The following is a 15976-nucleotide window of genomic DNA, read 5'->3' as shown; positions in this document are numbered from 1 at the left end:
TAATATGTATACGAAAGTATCTGAGGTGGTAACGTCATGGAAAAACTCCCCAAGGACCAACAGAAGGGTCCTTGAGGAGGATCCAACCTTGGCACAAAAAGCTGCCCACGGCAGCAGCTTTTATTCCTTGGTGAAATAGGTCTGCGTAGCGGACTTGGTCCACCGTAGGTCAAAAAGTTTGTCCACGTCGTAGACACAACGCAGCTTGAACTGCCCCGGAATTTATTTCCAAAAAAATCTTACGGGAACAACTTCGCGTCTGGGATTTATTCCCCAACGAAGATTTCAGAAATAGAAGTTGAGTTAGACATGTCTATAAGTTCGATTAAGTTTGGAGGTGTTTTCTAAATATTGGGAGACGGTTATACACAGGTTTTAAGACTTATTTAACCCCTTTTCAAAAGTAAAAACCCCGACGCCCAATAAGAAAACTAAAAAAAATTCCAAAACTCTCTTCTTCTCCAAATTCTCTCAAGCCTCCATTGGAGGGAAAATCAAGTTTAAGCTAAGAACTGGATTTTCAAGGTTTCTGAAATTTCTTATGTGTCTTCAATAAATAAGGTATGGCGAACCTTCATCTTTAGTAATCATTCATCTAAGGAGTCAATCAAGGATTTTCAAGTGTGATCAATGACCAAATTTCCAATTTTCAATCTAGCCATGGGTTCTTTCTCCAATTGATTTCAAAAGCATGTTTTATGATAAATTGATTACTATATACTATTTTAAAGATGAATTTCAATCCAATTTTACGATGAATCCATGATCCTCCTAATTTCTCAAATTGGCCTATAATTTGGGTCTTTTGCTCTTGACTATGTGTTCATTGAATTATGTTTCAAATATGTTGAATTGCCTATCAATATTTTTATTCATGTGAATTGAATATTAATTTTTGATGATTGATAAATGATGATCAATGTTTAGGGATAGCGTAAATTGATCTATATTCGTCTACTTTCTATAGACTTGATGATGTAGTGTACCTACTGTGATCTTGAAACCATGATGTTTGAGTTAAGATTTCGTTTATGTAATGGTTGGTTTATCTATTGTTTCAAACATGTATTGATGTTGAATTAATGTAATTAATCAATCATTATCAAAGCTTTGTGGAATTGTAAGTTGGACCTATTCTCTCTACTCTTCAATAGATTTGCTAGATGCTTAGTATGGCAGTGTGTGGTATTGTACACTTACGGTGGCAATGTTAATTTCTTGTTATATATTATGTGTTATAATTATAGCCTTGAAGGCAAATTTATGTGGTGAAGTGTGGTTATGATGATCATACATGTGAAGGTATATGTCTAGTCTCCAATGCTAGTTCATGATCTAGGTTAAATAGATGAAGCGTTTTATATGTGAACAAAGATTTTAGGGTTAGGGGTTTATACATTTGACATTGCTGAGGTGTATTGATGATCGCCTTCTCTTGTGTATCAAAACCCCTACCTATGAGCCTCTACATGAATGTATTGTCTAAAGCATTAGGAGTTTTAGATTAAAGTAATGAAGATGTCTTGTCTCCTATGTTATAATGTTAATGTGTGTGGTCGATAGTTCCTATTACTCTATATATGAATTGTCTATGGTTTATTTGACTTGAATGTGTATTGTGATCTTTGTAAGGTGGCTGCCTTAATATTAGGATGGTTGCCATTACGTGATCATGTTGTACAATGTAGACGCACACCTCATGCATGACTATAAGAAGGATAGACTCAAGGTAGATAATGAAAGGATAGTTCTCCTATGCACCTAACGTACACTACTACGTATGTGAATAATATGTTAATTAAAGGATGATAGTGTATCTTAACAATGATGACTTCATAGGTGTACTAGTATGGACAAGGGTATAGGACCATGTCTATGCATTGCACATGTGTATCTTGATAGAATAGTTCCGAGGTTAGTATTCTAAGTACATGCATAGGAAGGTGTGAACATGTAACAAATATGAATTATACGCTATGATGTTAATTATATGATGTGATAAAGTAGAATGTGCATTGTTGTCTTTGTATGTTTATATGATAGTATTGCTCATATTATTATACCTATATACTTATGCATTGATGTCTGAACATGTGTGGCCTTAATATGTTATGTGAAATGTTTGCTCACATATATGTATACACACACACACACATGAATGATAATATAGTCAATAGAGGTGCACTTGAAAGGTGTTATCAAGAGTACCCTAAACTAGACGGTGCATGAATATGCTATGTCTAAGTGAAAGGGTTTCTCACAGGATATAGGTTGATGAAATCTTATATATGACTTATGACCTAAGTATATGTGGAGTCAATATCCTAAGGCCTATGTTTTATAAAGTAATATAATAAAGGCTTTTCAATAAAGGGAACTTATCATAGCAGCGAGTGAACTTGTAGGTGAGGGGTGCGGCCTTCCCAAGGAGGAAAGGTAGGGTTCACCATGGTTCTCAGGGGGTGGATAGCCTTATAACTAAAAAAGGGCATAGAGTGATGTTTCCCTGAAAGACCCCAAGTTCTATAAACTATGCTTGCCACATAGGATGTAGCAAGTTAATTCAATTAGTATCCTAGCATGTGTTAATGTTCTACTTTGGCTAAGTAGGGAACCTTCCATTAGTGTAATGCTCTACAACACCAAATTCCATGTTTAGCACCCATAGTCTTAGTGTCGGTTAAGACTATAGTTTCTCTAATGTAAAATGGACATTAGAAGTAAGTAATGCACCCTAACTAGGACAAACTAAGGAATGTTGCTTTGTGTAGGTGAGGGTATGGCACTTTACCCATGCATTGCACAAGTAGCTCTTGAAGGGAATTCTAGGAAGGTGTTCTATATGTATATGTATATGTCTCTTATGCATGCCATTGTAGTGTTATCTACTTGTTGTGATTAAATGCATGATATGAGTCCTAATGAGTCTATATGGTACAGCCTTAACTTATATGCATAAAGTGGGTCTTATCTACTATATAGTGAAGGTCTTGCTCTTCATGTATGAAGTAGTCTAGACTTGTCTCATTGATGTATGAATTATATGTTAAGGCTTGTAGTCTCTTTGTAGGGGTACTTAGTGTGTGTGAGGTGATGGGACTTCACATGTACATTGCACTGCTAAACTTAGAATGGGATTATGAGTAGGGTTCTATTATGTTTTATGAAGTGAAGTCCAACTATGTGTTGTTGACTATTGCCTAGAATGTTGTTGTTTATAGTGTTGACTTACATGATGTCTTTGATTAAGTCTATATGAGGTTTTATGCAATGTATTTAGTTATATGTGAAGTTTGAACTATAATTATATGATAAGCCTTCATGTATATGTATATATGTTTGATGATTTATGAAGATTGTATGCATGGTTTATTTGTGGACTTAAGGTGATGCTTGAGTGTGGATAATGTAATGGGACATTGTCTATACATTGCAATAAGAATCACTAATGGGTTACTTGGGGATGTAAGGGAGTTAAAGTAAAAGGAGTTAACTGTAAAGAACATAAAAAGGTTATCGTAAAGGGAGAGAAGCTATTGTAATGTAATTCAAAATCTAATTTAAATGTAAGGTGCGATTTAATGGGATATTGTGACTACTGTATATGCCTATATGAATTATGTTAATTATATGATACTTATGTTATCAAAGTTGATTAAGTTTTCACAAAAAGGCATTATGCACATTTTTCAAAGTAAAATGTCCCCTTTTAAATGCATGTTTTTACATGGTTGTCATACTTAGTGCATTCTTGTATGAACACCATTGTTCTTCACCTTTTTACACGAACTGTAGGTTATTGATGCTTAAAGGATATTCTAAGGTGAAGGACTTGATATGTGATTCCCGAGCTCAATGAAAGGGATCCATAAGTTCAAGGATTTCCTATGTAAAGTTTCTCAAAAATCTTGTAATATCTTAGTTAATATATTATGTTGTAAGGGTTGTGTCCCTAATTTACTATAATGATGTTGAGTCTAAGATTTAAAAGAGACATAGAGTCTAAATCGGTATTATGACTTATATTTTTTATATATATATGAAGTGATTTTCTAGCATATGATGTACTATGAAAAGTTTTACATTTTCCTCTAAAATTAATATTACAATGCGATGAATTGTAACTATGGATTTGTATAAGACCTCCGAGAGGTCAAATACGTCATATTACTTCTAGGGGTTCTCCCCAGTCGTGTCAGACGTGGTATCAAAGCATGAGGTATATGAAAGTTGTTTTAGNTGACAATGCGATGAATTGTAACTATGGATTTGTATAAGACCTCCGAGAGGTCAAATACGTCATATTACTTCTAGGGGGTTCTCCCCAGTCGTGTCAGACGTGGTATCAAAGCATGAGGTATATGAAAGTTGTTTTAGGTTGCAAAGTCTCATATTGCCACGTCTAGTAGAGTCTCGATTATCGATGGTGAGTGCGACTCATCTATGAGCGATAGGGAATAGAACGATAGAGTTTCCCTTTTTCATGCCATAGAACTTAATTTTATAAGATCTATCTCTTATGTTTTATTGTCCTGTGGTCTTTTATATGTGATTGCTTGGATGAGATGTTATCTATATTCTTGAGGGAGAAAAGGTGAGTTTTGATTCTTATCTTGGTTATATGGTTTCGTGAGTATGTGTGGAAGTGAAATTTTGTATGCCTTGATGATATGATGCCCTTTGTGGCTATATACATGAGATCTATGTGAAATTAAATGTTATGTTGAGAAGTGTATGTCATGATATGGTTAAAGCATGTTAGAAGTAATTATAGATAAAATGAGCCTTCTTTTGGATATGAATGCTATTGTATGACTTTGCATGATGATAGTCTTATGATATGGTTTTATATTATGGTAGCCAATCTTATATATTGAGCNTATATATATATATATATATATATAATTATAATTGAAAAATATTACGTTTGCAAACCAGTAACAATAATACGGAATAACTCATTAGGCGAAATAGACGGTCTGCCACCTATACTACCATGGATCAAATTCACCAACAACATAAAAATTCTTGCTTGCTCCCTTTTTCCTTTTCTTTTATTTTTCTCCAGTTTTCCTTATTCATTTACTATTCTTTATTAATTCAATTTGACCCTTTCCTTATTTAATTTTTAGTCTTTTTTTACTTTCTCTTGCACTAAGTATTAATCATTTCATATGTGTGTAACGTGTTTTTTTATTTATTAGTGAGTACTTAATTATGAGCGTCATATAAATTATATTAAGAATATATTTAAATTGTAGTTCTAAAAATATTAAATATTATTATTATAGTTTCTTTTTTAATTTAAAGGTTCTTTCGATCTTCACCGACGTTCTTGCTATGTAGGATGACTACACTGGAACTACATTTATTCTTTGCCTACTATATATCTCAAAAAACACATAATTCAATGAAAGGTGAATGTATTCTGTTAATATATTTAGATGGTTTATACAAATTTAAATTTTAATGTGAATTTTTTTTTCTCAAAGTTCACCGAATAAGACATCTAATTGCAAAAGGGAAATTAAATTGAATTGATTAGTTATATCTAATCACATAATATCTTAAGAAAATGTAAGACCCCAAACTGAGATAGGTTTATAGATCCACATATGTTTATTTTCAGTTTCTAAGGTCCTAAAATGACTTATAATATTGTTAGAGGCAGTGTGTAATGTATGAAGTGATTTGGAAGTCGAATGGCAAAAGAAGACCAAAACGTTCGATCACTAGTCGCCTATATGCCTCATGTGTCCATGTGTGTTTATATACTGTTTTTAATTATCTTATTAAGTCTTAAAATGAGTTTAATTATGCTTAAAGATTGTATATGAATTTTCTAGAAGTTTTGAGGTCAATTGACCAAGAACGTCCAAGGCGTTTGAAAGATAGACCATAAGACGCTCAACGTGTGTATCGTTGGGGCCTAGCCTATTTGGATGAGTTGGAGGTGTTTGATATTGGTGAAACTTATGTGGAAGGTCTAAAACTTATTAAGGTTGTATTTTTGTTGGAAACATTTGTGCACGACTTCTAAAGGGCCACGCAAAAGGCCCCACAACAAGACCCAAGGCTGGTCAAGACACTGCCTTTATCGTTTAAATCAACGGACCAAACTACGGCTAGTTGGTCAAGCAATGTCCCGTAGGTGAGGTATCGTCAATCGGTAATTAGTTTGGTCATGTCTCAACAAAAAAAATTGGCTAAGGACCAATCAACGGAAGCCAAACAACGGCTCGTAGACTAACCTATGGCCATTGGATTGCTCCGTCGATGGTCGCCTGTCAACTGCTGCATGCGTCTGTTTTAGTAAAGGGGTAAATGAGAAATTCACCCTACGTGCTAACCTGATTATAATAGGTTTATTTATATACTTTTAGGTTTATATTAGGGAGTAAAAACGTGATCAACCCCACCCCCAATACAATTCACCAAATTAGACTTTTCCCTCCAAAACTATTCTCTCTAAAATCTCCATTGTTGGTGAAGCTCAAGAATAGCTTGGATTTTGTATTTCCAATTATGAATTATCAAGTTTTAGAGATTTTACTGTAGATAATGGTATGGTGATCCTTCATCTCTATTTATCCTTTCATGTCGAGAGTTAATCTCTAAATTTTCAAAAACAAATATATGATCAAGTTCTTTTTTTTTAGCCATGGGTTCTTTCTTAAATTGATTTAAAAAGAATAATATGAATGCATTGATGATTATTTACTGATTTGTACGTGATTTTCAATCATATTGCATGATGAACCCATGCATTTTTCACAAACTCGATTTTAACCTATGTATGGCTTTACGATATTGATCTTATGAATGTAGATTTGTGATTCAATTATGTTAATATGCTTATGTATACTTTCTAGTATGTATATTTATGTAGAATCACTGATGAATTATCCATGTGAATCTATGCATGAAGATTTGAACAAACTAGCCTATGTTCTATGAGTTCACTGTAAGTTCAGATTCATGGTGACTGGTACGAGATTTCAATTGGGTAAAGATCATTGTATCTACTGTATCAATTGAATATTATGTATTAATTGTAAATAAATTATTTCACGATAGATCAATATTGGTTAGACTATGAATCTTCTACTCTCCATAGATGTCTTAAATAACATGTTTACTGTAATTTAAAGGTTATAGCAACGATAGTAGGATTTGTTTTAGGTTATATGGTCATTATGTACTTTCTTATATTTACGATATTAATGTATTGTAGGTATGAATTATTGATTATCAAATTAAAGGAATTTTGTCATGAATTGTTCTAGGTTCTTCTAACCTACAATTTGACTTTTGTAATGAACATTATGTTATCTTAATTCTTGGGTAGATGAAGCATGATTTATATATATTTATCTACTGCCCAAATGTATATTATTTGTATATGACGAACGATGAACTAAACTAGGAAGGTTAGTTGATGACTTAGGACTCTCTACTTCCTAGTACATGTGAGATGCCTTGTATTATGCTATAATGTGATCTTGTAGCCACTTGTACATGGCTTGTTTGTATGACTAAAGTACATATATACTGCCTTATATATGAATTGTTGATAAATAAGGGGTATTGATCTATGAGTATAAAATTAGGAGAAATTGGTAAGAATGCTTATCTCCTGTACTCTTCTACTTCTCTATTTCTTTATAGTGGTATTGAGGAATCCTTGTATAACATTCTATAGTATGGTCCACTTATGGTGGAGGTGTTTAATTTACTTTCAATCTATATATGTGTTGACCATAATCATGAAGGCAAATTGATGAATATATGAACATGTACTTATGATGATACTATGTGAGGCTTATTCCTACTTTCCTATTCTAGTTGTAATTTAGGTTCTATGGCTGTTGTGTAAGCATGTGTATATCTATGTTAGGTTAAAGTATAGGTGCTTCCAATTATGAGTAAAATTGTTAATAATCCCATACCTATGTACCCCTATGTGAATTCATGAAATAGCACAAGTTAGGAGTCTTAAGTGTAATATGAAGTTTAAGTGTCTCCAATGCTTTTGTGTGTTGTGTGGTTTATGCTTGAAAGAGTATTATGGTGTAAGAGGGTAGCAACCTCAATATGTTGTTGATAGCCATTATGCGATCATGTTGACCAATGTACACACACACTTTACATGTATTATACAAGTAGTATAGGTCATGGTGTCTAAATCAAAGGTAGTTCTCATATTCACTGGTGTTTACTACTATGCATGGTAAGATGATTTTTATGAAAGCATGATATGTGTTTCCTTTGCTGAGATGAGTTAATAGGTTTACTAGTATAGGAAAGGGTATGAGACTTTGCCTATGCATTGCACATGTGTACCTTGATGGAATAGTTCTAGTTTTGGTTTCTATATGTATGAATATGTATGTATGAACATGTGTGTCTTAATATTTTATGTCAAAGGTTAGCTCACATATATGTATACACACACATATGTATAAAGACCTAGTCAATAGAGGGGCCTTGAATGGTGTACTCATGTGTACCCTAAATAAGATGATGCTTTACATATGTAATGTTCATGTCAAGGGATTCTTTACATGATTTAGGTTGATGAACTTCCATCTATGACCTATGAATTAAGTGTATAAGGAGATGACTCTCCTGAACCTATATTTTATAAAGTAAAATTATAATAAAGGTTTTTAATGAAGGTAAATTAGCTTAGCACTGAGTAAACTTGAATATGGGTGTGTGTTCCTTCCTAAGGTAGGAAGGTAGGTCACCAGAAATCTCTTGAGGTGGATAACCCTCACTAGGCATACATAGGGTTTCCCTAAGTGAATAACTACAATGCCTAATGTTGGCATAAAGAGGGTTTTCACACGTTCCTCCAAGTTTCATAACTATGTTGCCACCATAGGATACTAGCTATTTGATCCACCTACAAAACTATGTTATGTTTGGTTCTACTTTGGCCGGTAGACCACCCTTTTTCGGTTTGGGTTTTTACGACACCGGATTCCATGTTTTGCATTACATGGTCTATGTCGGTTAAGGCTATAGTTTCCCTAATGTAAAATGGACAAAGGATGTAAATTACTAAGACCCTAACTAGAATGACTTAAGGGAGGTTACTTAGGATGGGTGGAAGTAATGAACCCATCTAGACATTGCACTAGTAGCTTCTTAGGAACTTCTAGAAAGGTGTTCTAATGCATGTCACTATGTATCTGTTCGTTATGCATGACATTGTATTATTTGTCTATTTTTTATGAAGATGTGCATTATATGATTCTTTATGCATGGTGTTGATCTTATTGACTATATGATGAATGTCTTAACTTAACCATGTCTATGTTGTACTATATTTCTATGATGATATGTGTTGGATTCTTTAAGTTGTAAGTATTGTTTTCCTTGTGGTCCTAAGGTGATGCATTGCACCATCACTAAAGGGTTATTTGGGAAGTTAATGAATAAAAAGGAAATTAGCTCACTGTTAAGGGAACAAGAGATCATTGTAATGTAACTCAAAAATGTAATATGTCCTATCTGTGATTCTATGAAGTGTTTGGCCTTAGAATATGTTTATATGAAGTGTACGAATTATATCAATCTACTGTTTCAATATTTTATAAAGATTTAATCATAAAGGCATGAAATATGATTTCAAGAAAATATCCCTTTTAAATACATGTTTTTGCATAGTTGTCATACTTAGTGCATTCTTTTACTAATTCCATTCTTCTCTGGTGTTTACATAAAGTGTAGGTTATGGATGCTTAAAGAATGTCTATATGATTAAGGAGATTGATATGTGATTCCCAAGCTCAAGGAAAGGAATCCTTAAGTCCTAGGATTTACTATGTTATTGTTTACTGTAAAGTCTTAAATATTGTAATTATGTTTATGTTTTAAGGGTAATGTCGACTCTAAGATGGATTAGAGAGTTAGATTCTATATATGTATTATGACTTATATATATATATATATATATATATATATGAAGTTATGTTTATATCATATGATGTTCTATGAAAAGTTTTAAATTTTCTGCAAAATTTACTATGTCAATGCGATGAATGATAACTATGGGCTTATATAAGACATCCGAGAGGTCAAGTACGCCATGTTACTTCTAGGGGGTGCTCCCCGGATGTGACAAATGTGGTATTAGAGCATGAGGTTTTTAAAAGTTGTTTAGGTTCAACGAAGTGTCTTATTGCCACGTCTAGTAGAGTCTTGTATCACTGGTGTTGAGTCGCAACACATCAAATAATACGAGAAGCTATAAGACGATAGAGTTTCCCTTCTTCATCAATCTCATATCGTGTCATAGAACTTAACTCAATAAGATCTCACTCTTATGTTTTCTTGTCTGGTGGTCTTTTTGATGTGTTTGCTTGGATGAGATTATCTTTATGCTTGAGGGATTAAATGTGAGTTTAAATACTTATCTTGGTTTTATGGTTAGAATGACTATGTGTGGAAGGTGAATTTTGGCATGTTTTGAAGCTGCGATGCCCATTTATGGCTCTATAGGAAACTTATGTGAAATAGCATGGTATATTGAAATATGTATGTCATTATATAGTCAAATTATCTTAGGAGTTATTATGGTTAAAATAAGTTTCTTTTGGAATGGTGTGTTTCTATATGGTTTTACATGATGGTAGCCTAATACTACGATTTGAACTTAAAATGCTTAGTGACTACCTATGGAAGCATGCTACCCCAAGAATATATCTTAAAAGTGTTCAATGATTCCCTTTGTATATATGTGGTTCTTGATAAGTTGCTTAGTATGGATTGGAGTTCTTTGTATAGAATTGATGCATATGAGCATGAAGTAAATGTAAAAAGGAGAATTGCTATTTGGATGAAGGATGAGAATCTTATGGCATGATGAGTTGTAGATTTTTTCTAACTTCGTATTGTTTTGTGAGTCCCTTGATGTTATGGAATTGATGTTTCGCCTAGATTTAAGGGTAGTATACTTGTCTTGGTAGGCTGATGATGCGGGTTTGATTGACTAAGAAGTTACCTTACTTTAATGTAAAAAAAGAGTCCTGAAGGCTAAGTCTCCTCTATTGTTTCCCATATTGATATATGACCTTGGTGTTTATTGTATTGTATGAAAATCATATGTGGTTTAATGAGATGACCAAACATGATAATAGGGGATAAATTGCTAAGGAGATGAAGTTGAGAATACCTTGGTTTTCCTATGTTAACTTAATGTAAATCCTTCTAAAAGTGTAATCACTTTTAAGTGATTAAAATGAACGTTGTTTAGTTAAGTTCCTCTTAAGGCGGGGTTAAGTTACTATTAATTGGGTTTACCCTATGTGGAGGATGGCGATAGAGTAGTAAGTTTGAAGATATTTTCTACCATTGACCTTATGATTTGGCTTGAGCTTGAATCTATTGAATTTTTAGTAAGCTTGTTCATGAATAAGAGTTTTGCATAAAGTATGAATTGCATGACCTTATATGTTTTTTATGTATTGATTGACATTACCTTGAAGATATTATGAATGTTCCAAAGTGCATGAAAGAAAAATTATTGATAGAATCCTTATTTTCTCATGTTAAATTGCATCTTGATATGCTAGTTATGCATTTTACTTCATGAGATAATAGAAGAATCATGCTAGAAGTCACTTGTGAGGTGTAATGTTTAGCCATATAATGGAAAGTTGAGTCTCTTTCAAATGAATTGTATTAAGTCTATTAAAAAAACTATGTGACTTTTATGATTTGAAATGCATAATTGTAGGTCATTCTTGAAAAGTGAAAGCATATTTAGCTAAGTGCTCATGTGTGTACCTATGATTTGTGTGATTCTTCTCAAAATATGCTTACACTGAAAGTGAGTCCTATGGTAGAAATTTATATTTTGTGAAATTTCTTTTTATTTGTTGTGATGTATTTGGTGTAATTTACCATTTAGACTTCAATAGGAAGGAATTATGAGCATGTCTTGGTTTAAAGATGATAATTTCAAATTTTATAAGGAATTAAACTTGCACTTTTCTAAGGTGTGAACTCATGATACATTTAAGTTTGTTGAGGAGAAGTACATTCATCCATGGACACCACCAAAAATTGTATGGTTGAGTATGACCTTAATGGAGCTAGGTCTAACTAATGAAGATATTTATTGGTTCAATTAACTCAAGTCTATGTGCATTGATGTATGAGTGCCGAAATAGCTTCTTGAGTATTGTTGAAAACTGCCTATGTGTGGCCTTGCAAGATGATCTCTTAATGAAGTAAGGTGTAATGACCATGTTATGATTAGAGAAGGATGTTCCTCCTATGAACATGACAAGAGCCTTTGTGTTTGATGCATTAAAGAGTGAGTGAGTAATGGTTTTGCTTGCTTGTGTGCATTGAGTACTGAAATTATTTGATGTTGTTATAAATGTTATGAACTGATATATGATGCATTGAAATCCTTGTTGTGAATAAAGAGTGCTTAGTATGATTAGAGGTTGAATGTTCCCAAGTGGGGGATATTGTAAAACCCAAAAATGAGATAGGGAACTAGATTTTAACATGTTTTTATTAAAGTTATAATGTCCTAAAATTACTTATAATATGGTTTAGAGTCCGTGTGTAAAGTTTGAAGTGATTTGGAAGTCGAACGGCAAGGGACGACCAAAACGTTCGACGACTAGTCGCCTATGTGACTCATGTGTCCATGTGTGTTTATATACTCTATGTCATGATCTTATTAAGTCTTAAAATGAGTTATAATTATGTTTAAATATGGTATATGAAGTTTCTAGAAGTATGGAGGTCAAACAACTAAGAACGTCCAAGGCGTTCGCAAGATAACCCTTAAGACGCTCAACGTGTGTCTCGATGGGGCCTAGCCTGTTTGGACGAGTTGCAGGCGTTACATCTCGTTGAAAATTATGTGGAAGGTATACAACTAAGTAAGAATTGTATTAACGTTGGAAACGACTGGGTACTACTTCTAAAGTGCCCCACAAAAGGCCCCACAAGAAGGACCCAAGGCTGGTCGAGACACTGCCTTGGCAGTGTCAATCGATGGACAAAACGACGGTCACTTGTTCAACCAACGTCCATTAGGTGAGGTCTCGTAGATCGGTACTTATTTTGGGCATGTCTAAAGCAAAAATATGGCTAAGGACCAGTTGACACAAGCCAAATGATGGCCCGTAGACTAACCAACGGCCAGCCGATTGCTCTGTCGATGGTGGTCTGTCAACTACTTCCTGTGTCTGTTTTAACTAAGGGGTTTCATCCCACGTCCTAACCTTATTATAATAGCTTCATTTAGATACTTTTAGGTATATATAACGGAGTAAAAACGGTATCATCCCCACTCCCAATACAATTCACCAAATTAGACTTTTTCCTTCAAAAATATTCTCTCTAAAACCTCCATTGTTGGTGAAGCTCAAGAACAGATTGGAGCTTGGATTTCTATGGATAAATCATCAAGTTTAAGAGATTTTAATTTAGATAAAGGTATGGTGATCCTTCATCTCTAGTTATCCTTCCATGTAGAGAGTTAATCTCAATGTTTTCATAGAGAACAATATGATCAAGTTCTTCTTCATTCTACCCATGGGTTCTTTCTTAATTTGATTTAAAAAGCATAATATGAAGGTATTTATGATTATTTATTGATCAACATGTTCCCTAATGCAAGATGAGCCCATGCGTCTTTCACAAACTCGGTTTGAGCCTATGTATGACTTTGTGATCTTTATCTTATGCATGTCGGCATGTGAATCAATTATGTTAATATACTTCTGTCTACTGTCTAGTATGTGTATTGAGGGTGAATCATTGTTGAATTGTCCATGTGAATCCATGTATGAAGATTTGAACAAAATTAGCCTATGTTCTATGAGTTCATTGTAGGTTCATGGTGATTGTTAGGAGATTTTGATTGGTAAAGATCATTGTATCTACTGTCTAAACTGGATATTATGGATTTAATGTAAATAAGTGATTGCATGATTGATCAATGTTTATTGGCCTATGATTCTTCGACTCTCCATGGATGTCTTAAATAACACATTCACTGTATTCTAAAGGTTATCTCAATGATAGAGGATTTCGTGTATATTATGTTATCACTATCTAACATCTTATTTTGATGATATTAACGGGTTGTAGTTATGAATACTTGATTATCAAAGAAAAGGAATTTTGGCATGAATTGATCTAAGTTCTTCTAGCCTACAATTTCAATGTTGCAATGAACATTATGTGATCTTAATTATAGGGTAGATGAAGCATTATTTAGATTTGATTTATATCTATTTGGATACTTCCCTAAATGTGTATTATTAGTATATGATTAATGATGAACTAAACTAGGGAGGTTAGTTGATGACCTAGGAGTCTCTACTTCCTAATACTTGTGAGATGTCTTGTATTATGTTATAGTGTGTTCTTGTAGCAACTTGTACATGGTTTATTTTATAACTAAAGTAAAAATAGCTACTGCCTGATATATAAATTGGTTATAAATAAGGTTTATTGATTAATGATTATCAAAGATTGAGAAATTGGTATGAATTCTTATCTCCTCAAGTTTTCTACTTCTCTATTTCTTTATAGTGATGTTGAGGAAGCCTTGTATGGCATTATGTTGTATGGTCCACTTATGGTGGCGGTGTTTACTATATAAATTATCTATATATGTGTTGAACATGTCCATGGAATAAAATTGATAAATATATAAGCATGTGCTTATGATGATACTATCTGAAGCTTATGCCTACTTTCCTATCCTAGTTGTGATTAAGGTTGTATGGCTATTGTGTAAACATGTGTATATCCAAGTTAGAGTAAAGTATAGGTGCTGCCATTGATGAGTAAAATGGTGAATAATCCCTTACCTATGTACCCCTATTTGAATTCATGAGGAGCACAAGTTAAAAGTCTTAAGTGTAATATGAAGTTGACTTGTCACCTATACTATTGTATGTTGTGTGGTTTATGCTTCAAAGAGTATTATGGTCTAAGAGGGTGGATGCCTCAATATTTTGTTGATAGACATTATGTGATCATGTTGAATATGACACACACACTCATTTTACATGAATGTTACAAGTAGTATAGGTCATGGTGTCTAAATGAAAGGTAGTTCTCATATTCACTAGTGTCTACTACAATGCATGGTAAGATGATGTTTATCAAAGCATGATATGTGTTTCCTTAGTTGGGATGTCTTGATAGGTGTACTAGTATGGGCGTTGTATGTGCCTTTGCCTATGCATTTCTAGTTTTGGTTTCTATACGTATGAATATGTACGTATGANCAACGGTATGTGCCTTTGCCTATGCATTTCTAGTTTTGGTTTCTATACGTATGAATATGTACGTATGAACATGTGTGTCTTAATGTGTTATGTGAAAGATTTGCTCACAAATATGTATACACACACACATGTATGAATACCTAGTAAAGAGATTGGCCTTGAATGGTGTATTCATGTGCACCCTAAACTAGATGATGTTTTACATATGTTATGTTCATGTGAAGGGATTCACTACACGATTTAGGTTGATTAACTTCCATCTATGACCTATGAGTTAAGCATATATGGGGATGACTCTCCTAAACCTATGCTTTATAAAGTAAAATTATAATAAAGGTTTTCGATGAAGGGAACTTATCTTAGCACCGAGTTAACATGAATATGAGTGTGTGTCCCTTCCTATGGTAGGAACGTAGGTTAACATAAAACTCATGAGGTGGATAACCACAATGCCTCAATAGGAATAAATAGGGTTTCCCTAAGTGAATAAGTACAATGCTAATCTTGGAATAATGAGGGTTTTCACACGTACCTTTAAGTTCCATGACTATGTTTCCACCATAAGGTACTAGCTAGTGGATCCACCTAGAAAGCTATGTTATATTTGGTTCTACATTGGCCAATAGACCACCCTTTTTCGGTAAGGGGTTTTATGACACCGGATTCCATGTTTAGCATCAGATGGTCTATGTCGGTTA

This window comes from Solanum pennellii, chromosome 4 (assembly GCF_001406875.1).
Source record: "Solanum pennellii chromosome 4, SPENNV200".
Lineage (NCBI taxonomy): Eukaryota > Viridiplantae > Streptophyta > Magnoliopsida > Solanales > Solanaceae > Solanum > Solanum pennellii.
Note: the sequence above shows the minus strand (reverse complement) of the source record.